General features: G+C 44.8%; 1 protein-coding gene across 5 annotated transcripts in view; it reads right to left on the reverse strand.

Moving 5' to 3' along the window:
- STAG1 (stromal antigen 1) overlaps positions 1-20,067 on the reverse strand; it is a 391,372-nt gene that overhangs the window by 330,324 nt on the left and 40,981 nt on the right. Inside the window, exon 3 of one of the 5 annotated variants that reach the window (XM_054039942.1) lies at positions 18,944-19,049. The exons of the other annotated variants lie outside the window; for them this stretch is intronic. The gene's annotated coding sequence lies outside the window, so the exon portion shown is untranslated. The remainder of the gene's footprint in view (positions 1-18,943; positions 19,050-20,067) is intronic. 5 annotated transcript variants of the gene reach the window in all.

Consider the following 20,067-nt stretch of genomic DNA (forward strand, 5'->3'; position numbering starts at 1 on the left):
ACCACTGGGGTAGACAGCTGTTCCCTTGTGAAAGCCCCAGGGAACTTTTGAATTTTCATTTCATTTCCTGTTTGCTCAGTGTGGAGAGCTCACCAGCACATGATCATGGAGACTCAAGGCCACAAACACGCTCCAGCATGGAGTACACAGGAGGTGGTGGATCTTATTGCTGCGTGGGAAGAAGAGTCTGTGCAGACAGAGCGCTGATCCAGCAGAACAAACACTGACATCTATGCCAAAATCGCCAGGGCATGGGGGAGAAGGGCTACACCAGGGATACGCAGCAGAGTCACGTGAAAATAAAGGAGCTTCGGCAAGCGTATTAGAAGACAAGGGAGGCGAACAATCATTCTGGTTCTACCCCACAGACATACCACTTTTATGAGGAGCTGCATGTGATTTTCAGCAGCGACCCCACCATTACCCCGAAATACTCCGTAGATACCTCCCAGGAGCACTGGGCGACCGTGAGCAACGAGGAGGACATTGTTGACGAGGAAAAAGGAGGAGGAGGAGAAGAGTGTGTGGCAAGCAATCAGAGGATCCATTCTCCCCGACAGCCAAGAATTGTTTTTATCCCTGGAGCCCATCCCTTCACAGGACCAGCTGTAGGCAGAGTGTGACGCTGGGGACGGCAGTTCTGGTGAGTACACACTTCCAATCAAACCATAGGGGTTACATGCTATTATTTTTAATGTTTATTCTGAACAAAAAAGTAGGTGCAGTGGGTATCGGTGGCCACTCCAGCTATGCAGAGGGTGCTCTCAGAAAAAAGCTGTTTATGTGCATGGGAATGACCCTAAAATTTTCTATGGAGATCTCTAGGACACTTTTATGGAGGAACTCTGCAATCCTTTGCAGAAGATTTCTGGGAAGGGCTGCCTTATTTCATCCACCACGGTAGGACACTTTCCTGGGCCACTCCAGTATTAACTCTGCTGCCATCACTGCAGCACACAGCATTGCAGCATAAGGACCTGGTCTGTACCCAGACACTTGCAGCATCCAGCCATGGTGAGTAAGGCCATGAGGCATGGGTGAGAGGTCTTGTGCTGCAGCTTTTGTGAAGGCATCTTTAGGATCACTGGTTGAAACTTCCAAAAAGCCACCCTTCTCCTAGCAACCTATATTGTGCTTGAGGACAGGCACCAGTGTAAAGCCCCCCCAAATAGTTTGTTTTTACAAAAGCGGCATGGGTTTTGGTGGGGGAAGGGAGACAAACAGGAAGCCACCCCTCTCTTTTTAAAAAGCTAGTTGCAATGCTTGGTGATCCCATCCAACCATAACCATGGCATGTTTGGGAAAGCGTGGGTGAGAGACTCAGATTTCACAAAACAGGGGCAGATTACTTGTTGAACTGATTGCGGTTTAAGGGCTGGCATTGAAAACTTCCCCCATTTCTCCTAGATGACCATATGCGATACCATTCTCCTGAGGGTAACAGAGGCAGCAAGGAGTTTTGATGATTACTTGTTACTTATATTGATTGACTGTTTACAATAGTGTCTGTTGTGTGCTGGGTACATTCCAAGCTCCTATTAAGGAGAGTCTCTGATTCAAGCAGCTAACAAAATAAAATATCTAATAATTTTAAACAACCCATATTTAAGCAAAGGGCAGCCTATACTCAACTGGCTACGCAGATGCCAGTTGGACACATGAGAATGGGAACTAAATCATCATGTCCTTTAACAATTAAAGGATATTAGTTGTTCAGGTACCCCTAGTGTTTCAGATTCCTACACGTCAGATCAGCATCCTTGAACTTCCTTGACTGGGGGAAACTGCTATTCCAGTTTCTTCTGAAGGACTAAGTCTCAGTGTTAGGAGCTTGGTAGCACATTCTTTCCACTTCTAGTCCTTTTTTGCAGTACCCTTATACTTCCTAATTCTTTATTCATCTGGAATTCTTAGTTGCAGCGGCAGCTTAACGTATTCCTTCAACACAGGCACATCTAACTCAAGCTATGGGGTGGTCACCGGTCTGGTAGAATGCAAGCTAATACCCAGGGGGGAAGAGAGCACTGCTATTTTATAAACTTTCCTGACACACAGTTTGATCCATCTGGAAACGGTTAAAAAGGATATTGTCTGACCTTTATGAGTGTCTAGATATGAAATAAACCATTTATTAGATTTGTAAAATTCTTGAGTTCTGTTAAGATAATAGGCAAGGGCTCTTTTAGCATCAAAATTATAAATCGTGAATTCTCCGTTACTGTGTGGTTTGACGGGGGGGGCATGGGGGGGGAATGGCAGCTGTAGTTTGATTGCCATTGAAATCTGACACAATATGGGTTAGAAATCTTAAGTCAGGTCTCTAAAGCATAGAAAAAGGAGGATATGCCAGAAGGGCATTTACTTCATTGACCTGCCTCGCTACAGTTATCATAATAATAAAGGCAACCTTAAAAGATAAATGAAATAATGTACATGTCACAAAAGATTCAAATGGCATTTTATCAGCTGTGCTAACATTAAACTGAGGTCCCCTACAGGTAGAGGGTCCTTCATTGGTGGATAAAGTTTTCCAAGTCCCTTCAGGAGCCTTTTAACTGACCCATGAGTAAATACAAATTTATTATCAAATTGTGGTATGCAGATATACCCATTAAGTGAACCTTCAGCAAATAATCTCACAGATCCTCAGTTGTCATATGCAGTAAATATTCTAGAATATATCGAGTAGAAGCCAATTCTGATTGCTCTGGTTTGCTGCCCATCCAAGTCATAAATCTCGACCACTTAAGCTAGTAACATTTGCTGGGCAATTGCTTCCTCAAATTCAATTCTAGCTGAACATCCAATGAACAAGATCTTTCAAGGTTTGTTCAAGTCTTATTACACAGGATCTGGATGAAAGATCTTGCTTTGTTGTTGCAATAATAGAACCTGTAACAATGGACACATCCTGTATACCCCCCCCCCCCTGACAACTGCAGTAGCTCCATGTACAGCCACGCTGAAGCCATTGATCTGAAGAATCTCCCATCTAGAGAAAGAATGGCCAACAGTGGTCATTCTTTCCTTACCTGCCTCCCTTAGAACCACACCAGACCATGGTCTTACACATGGCTCTGCCTTTGACGAGTCTGAGGATAGTGGGTACAGAAGGGCTTTCAGTTTCATCTAATCCAGTGTCTTATGTGCAATGCACACTGCAGGCTCTGTAGGTAATTCTGGTGCTGATATTAGAGTCTTTGTAGGCAACTTTGTCTTAGTCAGTATTCAGCCCAGAGCAAACACTCATCTTTTCATTCTGTGTTCCATGATATTAGACACACCCAATTCTATAGGGCTTTGCTGATAAAGACTCTTGGAGCAAGACTGCCTGTAACCTATTTCATCTGTCCTTACAGACTCTTGGAGTAAAGATTCAACAGATGGTGCATATGGACAGAAATTGCCCTTCTCCAAGACATGCAAAGCACCTTACATGAGAGACCACAAGTTCAGGATAATGACCACAACCAAGACTGGTTAAGGCCCTTCCTAGAGCAATCAGGGCAAAAATACTTGGTTACAATGGGAGTCTGAAAGAAGTAGTGGTGTTTGGGGGATGGGGTCCTGCACCTGAGATTTTTCTGCCCCTCTGACTTACCAGCCTCTCAGACAACATATTTCATCCCAGTCAGAAGAGGAAAAAACAGCCAAGGCTCTCTGGCATATTGCTTCCAAAATGCCACATCCTGCTGATGAATTTCCTTCCCACTTAAGGCTTGCCTGCCATATTGCTCCTGTTGGAGTGAGCACTTACTGTCATTCTTCACCTTGGTCTGAAGCCCTGCATAGCGAGGGTTTAGTGACTTCAAGATTCTCCAAAGCCAGATCCTGTTACGAATTTCTGCCCATCAGTTTAAGGCTTGCCTGCCACATTGCTGCACAGTGAGGGAGGCAGTGCACTATTGCAAAGCCGGGCTGTGGCAGGAGGCCCTTTGATCTTAGCTGAGCCTACTATGCTGCCATGTTTCCTCCTCAAATACCAGTTTCCTGCAGACTTCTATTCTCAAAAATAGCCTCCTCGCTACTGCCATATTAAGGAAAAGGACAAAAATAAAAAAAAATCTAATGGAAAAAGCTTCTTTGCCTGGAGATTAAAAGAGAAGAGGCCTAGAGAAGCTCCTGCTTCTTCAACCAGAGACAAGACATTGGGAGCTAGAGAAGCTGTCAGTTTTCCAAGCTGCTCACCTGCTAGAGGTACACTGTGAAACTAGACAGAAATTTTCAAACAGCAGCCTCTGTAGGAACAACCAGTTGTAATGGATCATGGAGCACCAGGTGCCCATGAGGAAGAATTTTATTTTCTGTGTGCCACAGATATTTTGTATTGACAATAGCTACTTCACTAGCAGCTGTTGGAGAAACTAATGGTTTTGAAAGCAGGAAAGGGGTGAGAAAGTGATGCTTTAGCTCAGGGGTCGGCAACCTACGGCACGCGAGCCGATTTTGAATGGCACGCGGCTGCCTGCCGCAGTTCCGACCCCAAGCTGCACTCAGCCCCCCGACTCACCGCTCTCCCCTGCTGGGGCAGGAGGCAGAAGCTCCGTCCTGCAGCAGCCAAGCTCCTCCCCTCCTTCCCCCAGCCATGGTGCAGCCTGCTTTCCTGCCCCTCCTCCTCTCCTTTCCTGCAACGGCCTTTGCAAAGGGAGAGGGGAGGAGTGGCAGCGTGCTCGCTGCTCTGCAAAAGCCCTGCGGCCCCGCTCTCCCAGCCAGAGCTCCAGCCGGCGCGCAGCAGCGCCTTGCTAAAGCCGGCCCTGGATAAATGAGGTAGAGAAGAGGTAGGGATGGGCCTTGGGGCAGAGGATGGAACAGGACATATCCCTTCCAGTCCCCTGCCATGAGTGGCTCAGGGCAGAGGGCAAGGGGCTGGGAGCACCCCCACGAGCCGAGCACTCCAGCTCTCTGCCCTGAACCTCCCCCACACCCAGCCTTCTGCCCTGCAGCTCCACACACACCCCAGCCCTCTGCCGTCCTCCCCAACACCCAGCCCTCTGCCCTGACCCACCCCACCCCCAGCCTTCTGCCCTGCACCCTCCCACACCCCCAGTCCTCTGCCCTGACCTCTGAAGCCCCCCACACCCCCAGCCTTCTGCCCTGCACCTCCCCACACCCCTCCAGCCCTCTGCCCTGACCTCTGAAGCCCCCCACACCCCCAGCCTTCTGCCCTGCATCCCCTCCACACACACCCCTCCAGCCCTCTGCCCTGACCTCTGAAGCCCTCCACACCCACCCTTCTGGGGGTGTGGGGGGCTTCAGAGGTCAGGCCCCACTCAGCCCGCTGCCGGTCTAGGTGAACAGAACACCAGACAGGCAGCGAGCTGAGCAGGCTGGTGGCGTAAGATCAGCATTTTAATTTAATTTTAAATGAAGCTTCTTAAATCTTTTGAAAACCTTGTTTACTTTACATACAACAATAGTTTAGTTATACAATATATAGACTTCTAGAGAGAGACCTTCTAAAAAACATTAAAATGTACTACCAGCACGCGAAACCTTAAATTAAAGTAAATAAATGAAGACTCGGCACACCCCTGCTTTAGCTACAGGGGAGATTGTGCCCATCTTCTCTTTTTCTCTACCTTCTGATCAGGGATGAAGATGTCTTGCCTGTGTTTTCCTTTATGAAACTGAATAATAAAAAACAGCACAAATTGATAGTCGTTTGTACTTGATCTTGCCAAGTGGCTACAGTAAGATATTCTTGAAGTACTTCCCTGTTAAATGCAGACTGACTTTCTTTAAGCTGTTATTTATACAGCTTTCAATTAGAACTGAGAGTGAAATCTTGCATCCTTCCACATAGTGGGAGAGCATCAGTTAGGGGAAAGGCTCCTTCAGAGACCACTCTCAGTATGTGGAAGTGTACAGTTTACATATTCTCTTGCACATGGCCTAAATTCCATCTGCCTATAAAATTAACAAATTATTTTACGCTAAACTTTATTTACTATCCCTGCCACTGAAGCAGAATTAGTGCTAGTTTTTCAAGTGTGCTCAGCACCCACAATGGGGCTGGCTTTTAAAAAGCAATCAGCTCTTGTTTAGACACCTAAATGAAGTGAACAAATTTTCAGAAGCTGCTAATACTCAGCACTTTCGAAAATCTGGCCCCAGAAATACACAGAGATAACACCACACAACTCAAGAGTTGATTTTTTTTTGTTGAAATCAGTGGGACAAAAGTCATTCCATCCCAGGTGAGCTTTTTAACAGTAATATGGCTGCCTCCAGAAAAAAAGAGTAAGTATTACGTTTTTTAATTGAAAAAAATTCCTTTGAAATCCCATATTCCACTGTCTGATACAAGAATGTACCAGTCTAAAAATCTGAAAAAAAAGGAACTGCGGAGTGGTGTCATGCAATGAAGGAGGAAAAAGTGGACACAAGTCAGGAAACATAAATGTTAAGTTTTGTGGCCACACATGCCACACAATGTATCATATTAGAAGCTTACAATTAACAGTAACCAGTAAGTTAAAACATTGTATATATGTTCAGTGAGAGAATGTATGCTATTGAAATCTAAGATTTTGCATTTACTATGTTCAAGTCTGAAACTATTATATCTATTTTGAATTTTCCATTTAACAATCCAATGGCTTGATATCTACTAACGTGCATAAAAATATAGTGATACAGTTCAGAACCTGAGATTACAAACACCAAAATTATGAACTGACCAGTCAATCACACACCTCATTTGGAACAGTAAATACACAATCAGGCAGCACAGCAGCAGAGACCAAAAAAAAAAAAAAAAAAAAAAAGCATGTACTGTACAGTACTGTGTTCAATGTAAACTACTAAAAAAACAGGGAAGTTAAAAAAGATTTGACAAGATAAGGAAACTGTTTGTGTTTAATTTAAATTAAGATGGCTAAAAGCAGCATTTTCCTTCTGCATAATAAAGTTTCAAAGCTGTATTAAATCAATGTTCAGTTGTAAACTTTTGAAAGTACATTTTGTTCAGCGTTCTAAATATTCAGAGTTATGAACAACCACCATTCCCAAGGTGTTTGTAACTGAGGTTCTACTGTACTTCATGAAATGTCTGTATTTGCATACAAAGAATATGGGAAAAATCAGCTACACAATATAGATTGAAATTTTCAAAAAGGCCGAAAGAAGCAAATATCAATGGGAACCGGGCATTTCACTCCCTTCAGACCCTTTGAAAATGCTAATCAGTTACTAAATTGCTTCCACTGTTTTTCATATTGCAATATAATAGCAATACCTGGAAACAGGGAAAGTGCATGGCCCCAGAGTTTATTTTTAAATCCCATAATTCTAGTATGTAACATCTGCTATGCCTTTAGAAAATCACCTTTGTGTGCCATTGCACCGACATTTTCTTCTGAATATTATTTTGAAAAGGAATGCAGTTTTCAATTAAACTGCCACACTTTCAAAGGGAAAAATCAGAAGGGAAGGTTATTATATAGCTTGTTTATGCAGTTTTTGTAAAAGTAGATAAAATTTAACTATAGTTCCTGGAATTCCATTTCTTACCAGTTTGTGCAATAACTCAATTAAATTTTTAAAAAATTCTCATTTTAACTTGAAACAGTGTTACTGTGTCAGCTGATTTTAAGTGGTTTTTGCTGCCTTTTCCCTGACTCCTACATTTCCCATTTTTCTATCAGGCATACTGGTCTGTGTTAACAGCCAAATCATATATACACAACATTGTGTGTGACCTACTAGAAAGTTGCTATAGCAACGATTTCTTTCTGCAGTACATATTATGCATTTTAAGTGCCATCGTACAGTGTAGCATGTCTTGTCAATTAATAAGCAAGGTTCAGAATAGCACAATATCAAAGTGATACACTGAAGAAAACAAAATATGAAAAACATTATGTCCACCATGTCCAATATGAGATGTATGTTGGTATACATTCTATATTTAGACTGCTGATTGATAAAAACAATTGCTGGTTTCTTTAATACCAGGCTGTAAAACTTGCACGTCTACTGAAACACACACACAAAATTCATCAAGTATGAAAAATACTCTGGATTATCTTTAATAGAGAATGACAGAAATGTATACCAAAAGGCCTGAGCAGTTTGTGAAATCCTCTGTATGATCAGCCAAAATTTGGTAGATATAGGAGGGTACAATAATTTAGGCTTCTGCTGTTTGTTTTTGTGCAAAATACCTACACAGCAAGGGAGAGAATTTTTAAAATTGGGTAGGAAAATACAGTTGACCCAGTCTCATTAGACTTCAGGGAATCACTGGGTGAAACCTATGGCTTGTAGAGGTCAGACTATATGATTACAATGGTGCCTCTTCTAACATTAATAGCTATCAATCTATAAAATCAGTGACCCTTTAAATTAGCAAGTCTCCTCAGACAGAAGAAATAAAGATATTAAACTTAGAGTCTAATATTAGTAAAAGGATATATACAACCATGACAAATAGTAAATCAGTCATCCTAGCGAGGGAACAACAACATCAGGGAAACTTAAAAAAATTAAATTGTGCAAATTTGAAGGCTTGAGAGTTTAAGACATTACTCCGTGATGCTAGTAAGTTAAATTGTAGTTCCATGAAATGTATGAATTGAGTACCATGCACTGCCTTACTATCCCTTTAACTGCAAAACATGAGCTCTTACCCTGAAACAGCAGTTGGTACTTGCATCTGAAGATGAGGAGATCCTCTCACTTCCTACACTTCATTAATGCAGACTCTAAGCCAGTGAATTTATAAGAATTTTGGAAGCTTTAGTCCCTCGCCACTGAATAGTACAAAATAAACAGGACCCTAGTTTCTGAATTCCCTTGAAAAATGTTTTGAGTGTCCCTCTTGCAGACCCTCTTGCTGTTCAACCACCACTTTTTTATGATTAAATATACATCACAAAAGGTACCAAAGTAACTTGCTGAGATACGAAAGGTGTTCAATTTCAGGAGAAAGGACACACCATTTATGAGCACTATATCTTTCTGAACAGCAAAATATTGGTGTTCATTGAAATCCTCCTGAAAGATACGTCTAACAAAGGAAAATCTGAGGGGTATGAGAAATTGCCTCGGCCCACATGCATCTTCAATAAGTAGCTAAATTAGCTGTGCTCCACTACTGCGTGTAGTGCATTGGTTAAGTATATGCAACCATACCTCCCTGCAGTGACTGGCTCACATCAAGGGTAATAGCCTACATCTCACAGCCAATTCTTTTAGCTCAATGGTAGAGACTTATGCTTTTAGGGCTTGATTCTACAAGGGACTAAAAAACTCTTGCCCTAAACCAGTAAAGAACATAAGCATAGCCCTAATGATTTCATTGAATTGCTCGCATATTTAAAGTTAAGCACATACTTAACTTTGCTGGATCAGGGCCTTATCATTCAGCACTGTAGTAATACTGATCTTAAATCCAGCTTCACCTCTGCTGATTACTAATGGAGGGTCACTGCACCCACAGATCTCCTAAAGATGCAGAAATAAACCTAGCATTTGAAAAGTATGTATGTGGTCATGTAATAGATTACTGTAATACATAAACACAGGGTTGCATTTAACTTGCAAAGGGGAAAAATGATGCATAAAGGGAGGAGGGGGAGGGGGAGAATTGGTTTGTTTGTGTTTTTAAGAGATTTCCCTTTCTTGCTTTTCACATTAAAAATTCAAGCTCATCTGGGCTTGAAGATGCACTGGAAGCTAGTAAAATGGTGACATCACAAGATCAAAGAGAGTGAAAGGTGGGCAATTGAGACAGAGGGGATTTTTGTCAGATGGTTTAAAGCTTAGTTTTTGTTAACGGCCATTTAACATCAGCAGCTAATTAACTTCAGTTAAAGGAAGCTTTCAATAATGACTCAGTACACACACATCCCTTCAATTAAGTATTAGAGCTTACAATAAAGCCTTGCCTGAAGTCCTCTAACAAAAACAGGGAAAAGGAGACTTCAATTTATTATTTTTAGGGGCAAAAAACAGCAAATTTTGCTTTAAATTAAGCTTTATGCATCATCAGAAAGAAGAGGCACATTCCCTAATTTTTTAAAAACTTCTTTTGCTATTTCTGAATGCCCAGGCACAGAAAACCCCTTATAAAAAGGTTTAAAGTAATATTTAATATGACTGCAGGGCACACCATCAGCAATCTCAACAGATATCCTAAAATTTGATTGATTGCTGGACAGGAACCATTGAGATAGTGGGATGTATTTTTTGCTGTCTTCCCTGGAGCAGTGTAGTTTTTAATTGTGTTGTCCATACTCCCAGCTTCCTTGTAGGTTAAAAATTATTATTATTTATATATAATATAGATTATTATGTATCCATAACGTCTGTACTGTTATTTTGATGTACTCTTGAGCCTCATTTCTAGAATTTGCCCAGTTGAGATCATCCAAGAAAGTACGCATGCATGGTTCTCCTCTACAAACGTGGCAAACACTCTCAGGATTGTTGCTACCAAAATGACAGAAGTTTTTACAAGTGCTGTTCTTCCAGCCTCCCCCCCCCCAAAATCAAGAATCTTCAAAGGCAAGATCAGATTGCTATGAAGATAGGTTTTGTTTAGATCAATAGAAGTCTGAAATTTCCCACAGCAACAGCTGCTAAGATGCTTCTTCAAGTTCTGGATGGAATGATAGAGCATACATATTTGTTGAAGAATTGTAGCTCCAGCACCAGTTTTATATTCTAAACCTTTCTGGAAACCATAAGGATGATTTAAGCATGCTAAAAACAAGTATTTTTTTAAGGGGAGTTCTGAACCACCTCTCTAAGAGACTGATTTGCTCCTGCATTAAACTAATCTTTGCGTTTTTAGACATTGCTCATTGTACTAACAGACAGGAAGTTTCAGGAGTAGCTGCAGACTGTGCTTGGAGGCAGCAATGAGTGGTGCGTTTGGTCCATCTGTGGGTTGTCTGACTGTTTTGTTTTCAATGTCCGAGCTTTGTAGCTGGCCATGAGACTCTCAGTAAGCAGAGTGGCTAGCCCTTGGAGGCAAGACTCTAGCCCTTGGAGCTTTGATCAGCCTAGCTGTTTGACATCGCAGAGTGATTAAACGCTCCCTGGTGGTGAGGGGTGGGGCTGAGTTGAGCTAAACAGGGAAGACTTGATTAAAAAAACCACTTGGATAGGCAAACTTGAGAGCAATGAAAAAAGGCACCTAACAGTAGAGTATCAGAGGGACTTGAGAGGGAGTGTGAGGGGCTTTCCTTCAAAGTTTAGCACTAATCTTATGATATCAAGATGGTCAGTGATGGAACAGTGGTGAAGACCTGTAATGGATGTGCCATGTTCTCTTTCCTGCCTGAAGACAGAAAGGATTTCATGTGCATGAAGTGCAAGTTGGCGGTGTGCTGGTGGAAGAGATTCTTGGATTGCAGGAGCAAGTAGAGATGCTACTGAGAATAAGAATAAAAGAAGCGGATTTCTTCCTAGATAGCCAGGTTTGGGAAACACCAGTACCCTAGGTTCAAGAAAGAATAGAGCTGGCAACAAAAGAATCAGAGAGAGGGGATGTCAGAGAGGAGGCCTGGCAGTTCATAACCACTAGAGGCAAGAGGTCACAGTTGCATTCTACACGGCCGAAGACAGATGAAGATGGGCAGGCTGTTGCAACCACAGAGAAGAGGACGAGGAGGAATTCCAAATAGCTAGAAGTTTTGAATCAATACCAGGTCCTTATGTGGAAACTGTGCAAGAGATCTCTCAAGACCCAGTAGGATCAAAAGGAAAGGACAGATGCGTGGGACACACATGTTGATGGCATTTCGGCCAGACTTGTAATAAAATCAAGCTTGCCTGCAAAGAGATCATCAATCATCCAAGGAAAACAGAAGCTCCTTGCTAGAGATTCAATACTCAGAAGAATCAAAAAAGCATTCTGCAAGTGACAGGTGGACAACAGAACGGCATGCGGCCTGCACGGAGCCAAGACACAAGATGTCACTCCAAGACTGGATACGCTTCTGAAATCAATTGGAAAGGCTCCATCGGTGATGGTTCATATCAGCGCTAATGACACTGCCTAACAGGATATCACACAAATAACAGATTACTTAAGGACACTTGGAAGCATCCCAAGAAAAACACTGTCAAGCAATCTTCTCTGAGATTTTTCCTGTCCCACGAGCAAAGGCAGGCAGAAGATTCTGGAAGTGAACCACTGGCTAGGTAAGTGGTGTAGGGTAGAGGGTTTGGGTTCTGTTGAACTTTGGTCCATCTTTAAATGGGGAAGTTTGGATGACCTTTCACCTCTGAAGAAGGGGAACCAATCTCCTTGTGGACAGGCTGACTAAAGTAATTGGGGGGGGGGTTAAACTCTCGACAAAAGAGGAGGGTGAAAAGTGGCAAAATATGAGCACTCAGCACAAAACTGAGATGTTGAGAACAAAATGAATCAAGGAACCAGAGGACATGAGGTGAAGAAATTGTTTAATTGCCTATACACCAATGTTCAAAGTCTGGGTAATAAACAAGAGAAATTGGAATTGCTCATTTATCAGAATAAATTTGATCTAGTTGGTATTACTGAAACCTGGTGGGACAATTCACACAACTGGAATGTTAAAATCAATGGTTCTAACCTATTTCAGAAGATCAAGTAGATAAAAAGGGAAATGAAGTGGCACTCTGTCAAAAATGGCATTACCTGTTTCTAAGTCTCCAATAACTTGGATGAAAATGATCTTGAATGCTTAAGGATCTATGTCCTAACAGATGAGCACAAAATATGGTATTAACAACTGTTCCTATATCTAGAATGTATAGGGAAAAAAACCGTGTGACACTGGGAGACTTCAATTTGAGTGATGTATACTGGAGGTATCATGCTGCTAGTACTAAAATATTCTTTGACTATCTAAACACTACTGATAACCGTTTCCCAATTCAAGAACTGTTACATCCAACATCAGGGAATTCTTTATCAGACCTTCTCCTAAGAGATGAAGAGGAACTGATCACAGAACTAAAAATTATTGGTAGCTTAAGTGTAAGTGATCATGACTTGATCACATTTATAATGTGCAAGCAGACTAAAGTCCAGACTAGTAATTTTATTTATTTTTTTATATATATATATATATATATATACACACACACACACACACACACACACACACCTTTAATAGGCCAATTTTACAAAACTAAAAACAATTATGAGCCAAATCAGCTAGGAAGAATTTAATCAGAAAAGTATGAATGATAATTGGGAATCATTTAAGAACACCTTACTAGATGCCCAGAAAGCCACATTCCCAGAATTGTGGAAGAAGATGCACTGGTGAAAAAACTGACCTGGTTTAGAAGGGAAGTAAAGGAAGTTATAAAAATATATAACAAATGGAAGAAAAGGAAAGTTGATGGTAATGAATATAACCAGAAGTTAGGAATTGTAGAAAATTGATAAGGGAAGCAAAGAGATGCTAGGAGAAATCTGTGGCCAGAACAGTTAAGAAAAAATCATTACTCACTTTCTCGTAACTGTTGTTCTTTGAGATGTGTTGTTCATGTCCATTCCAAGCAGGTGTGTGCACGCCGCGTGCACGCCAGCCGGAAGATTTTACCCTAGCAGCATCCGTAGGGTTGGCCTGGGCGCCCCCTGGAGTGGCGCCTTCATGGCGCCCAATATAGAGCCCCGCCGACCCTCCACCCCCTCAGTTCCTTCTTGCCGGCTATTCCGATGGAGGGGTAGAAGGGTGGGTATTGGAATGGACATGAACACCACATCTCGAAGAACAACAGTTACAAGAAAGTGAGTAACCATTTTTTCTTCGAGTGATTGTTCATGTCCATTCCAAGCAGGTGACTCACAAGTCAAAGCTCAGGAGGTGGGGTCGGAATCATGCACAGATTGGAGCACTGCCCGTCCAAAGGCCTCATCGTCCCTGGCCTGTTGTGTAATTGCATAGTGCGTCATAAACATATGTATCGAGGACCACGTAGCTGCCCTGCAAATTTCCTGAGTGGGGACTTGTGCTAGGAACGCTGCAGAGGCGGCCTGTGCCCTTGGGGAGTGGGCAGTAATCAGCGGGGCGGGCACCTCCACCAGGCCATAACACTCCCTAATGCAAGATGTGATCCACAATGAGATACACTGAAAGGACACAGGGAGACCTTTCATTCGGTCTGCCACGACCACAAAAAGTTGGACAGACTTCCAGAACAACTTAGTTCTCTCTATATAGAAAGCTAAGGATCTACGTACATCCAGTGAGTGCAGCCTGCACTCCCCATCAGAGGAGTGTGGCTTGGGGTAAAACACTGCGAGGAAAATGTTCTGGGCCATGTGAAACTGGGAAACAACCTTAGGGAGGAAAGCCGGGTGAGGTCTAAGTTGGACCTTGTCCTTATGAAAAACAGTGTAGAGCGAGGTCCATCTGAAACCAGAGGCCTTGGGTTCTGAGGTGCCCTAGGTGCGCTCCCCAGCCCAGACCCGAGGCATCTGTCACTAAAGAAAGAGGGCTGAGGGCTGGCAAAGGGAACTTCCACACAAACCACTCGCGGGTCGAGCCACCACAGGAAGGAGTCCCACACCGGACAGGGCAGGGTTACAATGCAGTCCAGAGCATCTCGAGCTGGCTGATGCACCAACGCCAGCCAAGACTGGAGTGGATGTAGTCTGAGTCTGGCATGCTGCACCACGTAGGTGCATGCAACGATGTGCCCCAGTAGTCTTAAGCAGTTCCTTGCTGAAGTGGTGGGGAACTGTCTGAGTCCCTGTATGATATCCCGAAGTGATCGAAACCTGGCTTCTGGGAGGTATGCCCTGGCTCAAGTAGAGTCCAGGACTGCGCCTATGAACTCTATCCTCTTCACCGCGGACAGAGTAGATTTTTCCTTGTTTAGGAGGAGACCCAGTTCGAGAAAGGTCCTTCTTATGAATTCGACCTGAGCCTCCACCTGGGCTCTTGAGCATCCCTTGATTAGCCAGTCATCTAGGTAGGGAAAAATCTGCATCTGGCGTTTGCGTTTAAGCTCTGCGCCATGCATTTCGTGAATACTCGGGGGGCAGTCGACAGTCCAAATGGGAGGATGGCAAACTGACAGTGGCCTCTGCTGACTATGAATCTGAGGTAGCGTCTGTGATGTGGGACTATTGCGATACGAAAATACACGTCCTTCAAGTCGAGGGCGGCATACCAGTCTCCTGGATCCAGTGAGGGGATAATGGAGGTTAGTGAGACCATGCGAAACTTGAGTTTCTTTATATGCTTGTTGAGCTGTCGCAGGTCCAGGATGGGTCTGAGGCCCCCCTTGGCCTTCAGTATTAGGAAATACCGGGAGTAGAACCCCTTGCTCCTTAGCTCTTGAGGAACCTCCTCCACTGCCCCTACCGAGAGGAGGAAATGCACTTCTTGAATTAGAAGTTGCTTGTGAGAGGGGTCCCTGAAGAGGGATGGGGAAGGGGGTTGTGGGGGGGGGGGTGTATAGAATTGGATGGCATATCCCCTCTCTATCGTGCGGCGCACCCAGTGGTCTGAAGTGATTCAGGACCAGGCACGGTAGAAAGGGGATCGACGGGACGAGAAGATAAGATGGGAAGGATCCAGAAATCGTACTGGAAGGCCATCCTCGACCGTACCCTCAAAATGGTGATCTAGGCCCAGATGGAGGCTTGGGCTGGCCAGAGTTTTGCCCAGAGGAGGGAGGTTGCCTCCTCCTAGTACTCCTGTTTCACCTACGTGGAATGTCCTGGCGGTTTTGTGGTTGATAAAGCCATGGGGAAGGCTGAGGCATAAAATGCCGGCGCTGGGTAGCCAGCGTATGACGTCCCAGCAAGCGCAGGGTAGCTCTCGAGTCTTTCAAACTATGAAGTCTCTTATCTGTCTTTTCAGGGCAAAGAGCTGATCCCTCAAAAGAAAGATCCTGTATGGTCTGTTGGACCTCATGTGGCAGTCCAGAGACCTGCAGCTAGGAGCCTCGTCTCATCATTACCCCTGTGGCCAGCGTGTGGGAGGCTGCATCCGCCGTGTCCAGAGCCACTTGCAGAGATGCTCTGGAAACTAGTTTCCCCTTCTCCACAAGTGCGGAGAACTCCACCCGAGCTTCCTGGGGAAGGAGCTCTGCAAACTTAGCCATAGACGAGCAGGTGTTATGCCTGTAGCTGCTTGCTATGGCCTGCTGGTTGGGTATCCAGAGCTGCAGGCCCCCAGTTGAATAGACCTTTCGGCCAAATAGGTCCAGTATCTCGGCGTCCCTGTTTTTTTGGGGTGGAGTCCTGAAAACCTTGGTGTTCTCTCTGATAGGCCGCATCGACCACCAAAGAGTCTGGGGGAGGATGGGTATAAAGATGTTTGTACCCCTTAGAGGGAACGAAGTAGCAGTGCTCAGTTATCTTGGCCATAGGGCCAGGGAAGCGGGGCTTTGCCACAGATTTTTAGACGTATCAGTTATAGTTTTAATCAGTGGCAATGCAACCCTGGATGGGCCGGAGGGGGCCAGGATATCAATGACAGGGTCTACATCCTCGTCCACCTCCTCTGCCTGTATCCCCAGGCTTTGGGCGGCCCACCTCAGGAGCTGTTGAAGAACACAGTAGTCCTCCAGAGTCGGGGCCGTGAATGTTGATGTCCCCACAACCGCTTCATCAGGCGAGGATGAGGATGAGAGGACAGATAGCTGGCCCTGTTCACTGCCCTCCTCACCCCTGGGGTCCCACGGCACCCAGTGCTTGATCCGTGGGCCTGGAGCTGATGGAGAGTTTGGCACCGCAGTCAGTGCCAGGGCCGACAAGTTTGGCAGTACTGAGGTCGATGACATCAGCGGGGTCGGAACTGGAGCCTCCGGCATGCGTTGTCTGGAGAAACAGTGCCGGAGCTGGTTGAATTATCGGTGCCGGAGCTATCTGAGCCAGCGATGCCGCTCCCCCTGACGGCGGTGCTGGCGCTGACTGTGGGACGAAGGATGCCGCCGACACCAATGCAGTTCTGGACTGAGGACTTGGCTCTGGCTCTGATGGTAAGCCCAGGGTGTCCAGAAGGGCCATTGGGCAGGAGATTGCCATTGTTGCTGCCACGGTGCCAGGTATGGTTGGTAACTCCGCCGTGACCTGGACCTCCTGCTCCACAATCTGCTGGAGCGATTAGAGTCTGCCTCCGATTCCGAGGTCTCCGAGTAGGAGGACCACGGAGGAGCAGTACCCTGAGTCGTCAACGATCAGTGCCCCGACTCCGGGGAGTGGTGCGGTTCTTGCACCTGCACGGGCAGTGCCGGAGATGGAGACCGGCGGGCCATCATGGCCAGTTTACCCCTGGAGTGGAACAGGGGGCACACGGTCGCTGGCGATTTATCCCTCCTTTGCAGGGAGGATGGCACCGGGAGGCTCATCAAGTCCATGGCCGCCTCGAATGCCTCCGGTGTCGATGGTGGCTGTATGTCCCCCTAGTGGTTCGGTGACCGGGAGGGTGTGGGGGTTCGGACTTGACTGGACCCCAGCCGGGACAGGAGTCAATGAAACCCTGGGCGAAAGCAAGGAGGAGGCGGTCTGTCCAGATCCACTTGTGGACGCCGGGGATCCTGTAAGTTTCAGGAGGGGTGAACGGCCCCTCACTGGCCTCTTCTTTTTTTTACTGGCACCAGGGATGGTGAGTGGTGCCATACTGAGGCCAACCCGTGGCAGTGCCAGTGGGCTTTAGAGTCTTTAGCCGGGCCCGTTTCGAATGCTGTTGGTGCCGGAGCACTGCACACTGAAGAGGTGGTGCTCGGTGCTGGGTCATTGGGTCCCGGGTCAGATTGTGGTTTCAACGCCGCCTCCATCAGCAGGAGTTTTAGTCTCTGCTCTCGTTCTTTAACGGTTCTGGGAAACCCTTGCAAACATGGCACTTCTTCTGGTGACTCTCACCAAGGCACCGCAGGCAGGAAGAGTGAGGATCACTTTTGGGCATAAACTTGCCACAGGCCTCACAGAGCTTAAACCCTGGAGACCCAGGCATACCCCAGGAGGGGGGGAAAATGTCCAAACAACCAACTAACTATAACTATAGGGAAACAACTATTAACAAACTGAGAACTATACACAACTAAGGTCTATCAGACACTGCTAAGGCGCTTGCTGCGAGAGCGAGTGAAGGTCCAACTAGCAGTCACCGGTGGTAAGAAGGAACTGAGGGGGTGGTGGGTCAGTGGAGCCCTATATTGGGCGCTATGAAGGCGCCACTCTAGGGGGCGCCAAGGCCGACCCTACAGAGGCTGGCAGGTAAAATCTTCTGTCTGGCGTGCATGCGGCACGCACACACCTGCTTGGAATGGACATGAACAATCACTCGAAGAACAATGAGCTTTTAAAATATATTAAGAACAAAAAGAATCTTGACAATAGTACTTCTTACTACATGAACATGATAGAATTAGCAATAATAATGCAGAGAAGTCTTGGAGCAGCGAGGAAGTTCCAGAAGACTGGAAGAAAGCTAATAGTGCTCCAAATTTTAAAAAGGGTAAACGAGATGACCTAGGTAATTATTAGCCTGTCACAGCCTGTCCTGGATCCCAGGTCTCAGAATGTAATCATAAACAGAAAATTGTCATCACATGGGTGTGTTTCCAGTGCAGTCCCATGGGGACTGATTCTTGGCCCACACTATTTAACATTTTTATCAATGATTTGGAAGAAAACAAAATCATCATTGATAAAGTTTGCACATGACACACAAATTGGGAATGGTAAATAATGAGGAGGATGGGTAATTGATTCAGAGTGATCTGGGTCACTTGGTAAACTAGCGCAAGCAAACAATATGCGTTTTAATACAAGTAGCAAATGTAAACATTTACATCTAGGAACAAAATGTAAGCCTTAGTTGCAGGATGGGGGACTCTATCCTGAAGAAGATTTGGAGGGCTGTGGTGGATAATCAGCAGAACATGAGCTCCCAATGTGATGCTGTGGCCGGAAGACCTACGGCTATCGTGGAATGCATAATTACGGCAATGTTGAGTAGGAATAGAGAAATTATTTTACCTCTGTAATTTGACACTAATGCGACCGGTGCTGGAATACTGTGTCCAGTTCTGGTGTCCACAATTCAAGAAGGTTATTGATAAATTGGAGAGGGTTCATAGAAGAGCTATGAAAATGATTAAAAGATTAGAAAACATGCCTTATAATGGTCAGACTCAAAGAGGTCAATCTATTTACTTTAAAGTGAAGGTGAAGGTGTGACTTGATTACAGTCTATCTACCTGGGGAACAAATATTTAATAATGCATTCTTCAACTTAGCAGAAAAAGGTCCAACATGATCCAATGGCTGGAAATCGAAGCGAGACAAATTCAGACTGGAAGCAAGGCATGTATTTTTCACAGTCAGGGTATTTAACCACTAGAACAATTTAGCAACAGTCATGGTGGATTCTTCATCACTAGTAAATTTTAAATCAAGATAGGACTTTTTTCTAAAAGAGCTGTTCTAGAATAAAACAGAATTATTTCAGGAAAGTTCTATGGTCTGTGTTATACAGATCAGAATAGATTGGTCAGAACTGTGGTCCCTTCTGGATTTTGAATCCATAAGTAGTCTCTATAGGCTCTAAGGGAGCAATAGGTTTTGCAGATAAATTCTCTATTGTCAAAAAATTTCAGAAACACAAACCCAACTTGTCCCCTAATAGCCTCCCTGGCAGTTTCTAGCAGCAGTCAAGGCCCCAGTGACTACCTTGGGTGGGGCTGGCCTTAAACTTCTTTGCTACTGGATGGGAAACGGTTCCAAGGCAGTACAAAGGGCACAAAAAGGCTAGCTACAGTCAGGCTCCAGGTATAGAACCAAGATCCTTGCTCTCTGCAGAAAAGCTGCCATTATCCAAGGTCAGTTGCTTATAGTACTGTAATCCCTGCAAAGCCAGAGCAGAGGGTGGGGAGAGTGAGAGCAGTTGCTGGATGGAGAACTGGGTACCAAAATCTTTCCTCAGCCAAACTGGTGAAGCTCCTTGATTAGACAGGTTAGCTAAGACACTCACTGAGCCATTAATGTTGATTTTCAATAAATCTTGGAGCAGCAAGGAAGTTCCAGAAGACTGGAAGAAAGCTAGTATTGCTGCAACTTTTAAAAAGAGTAAACAAGATGACCTAGGTAATTATAAGCCTGTC

The sequence above is a fragment of the Malaclemys terrapin genome, chromosome 9 (assembly GCF_027887155.1).
Source record: "Malaclemys terrapin pileata isolate rMalTer1 chromosome 9, rMalTer1.hap1, whole genome shotgun sequence".
Classification (NCBI taxonomy): domain Eukaryota; kingdom Metazoa; phylum Chordata; order Testudines; family Emydidae; genus Malaclemys; species Malaclemys terrapin.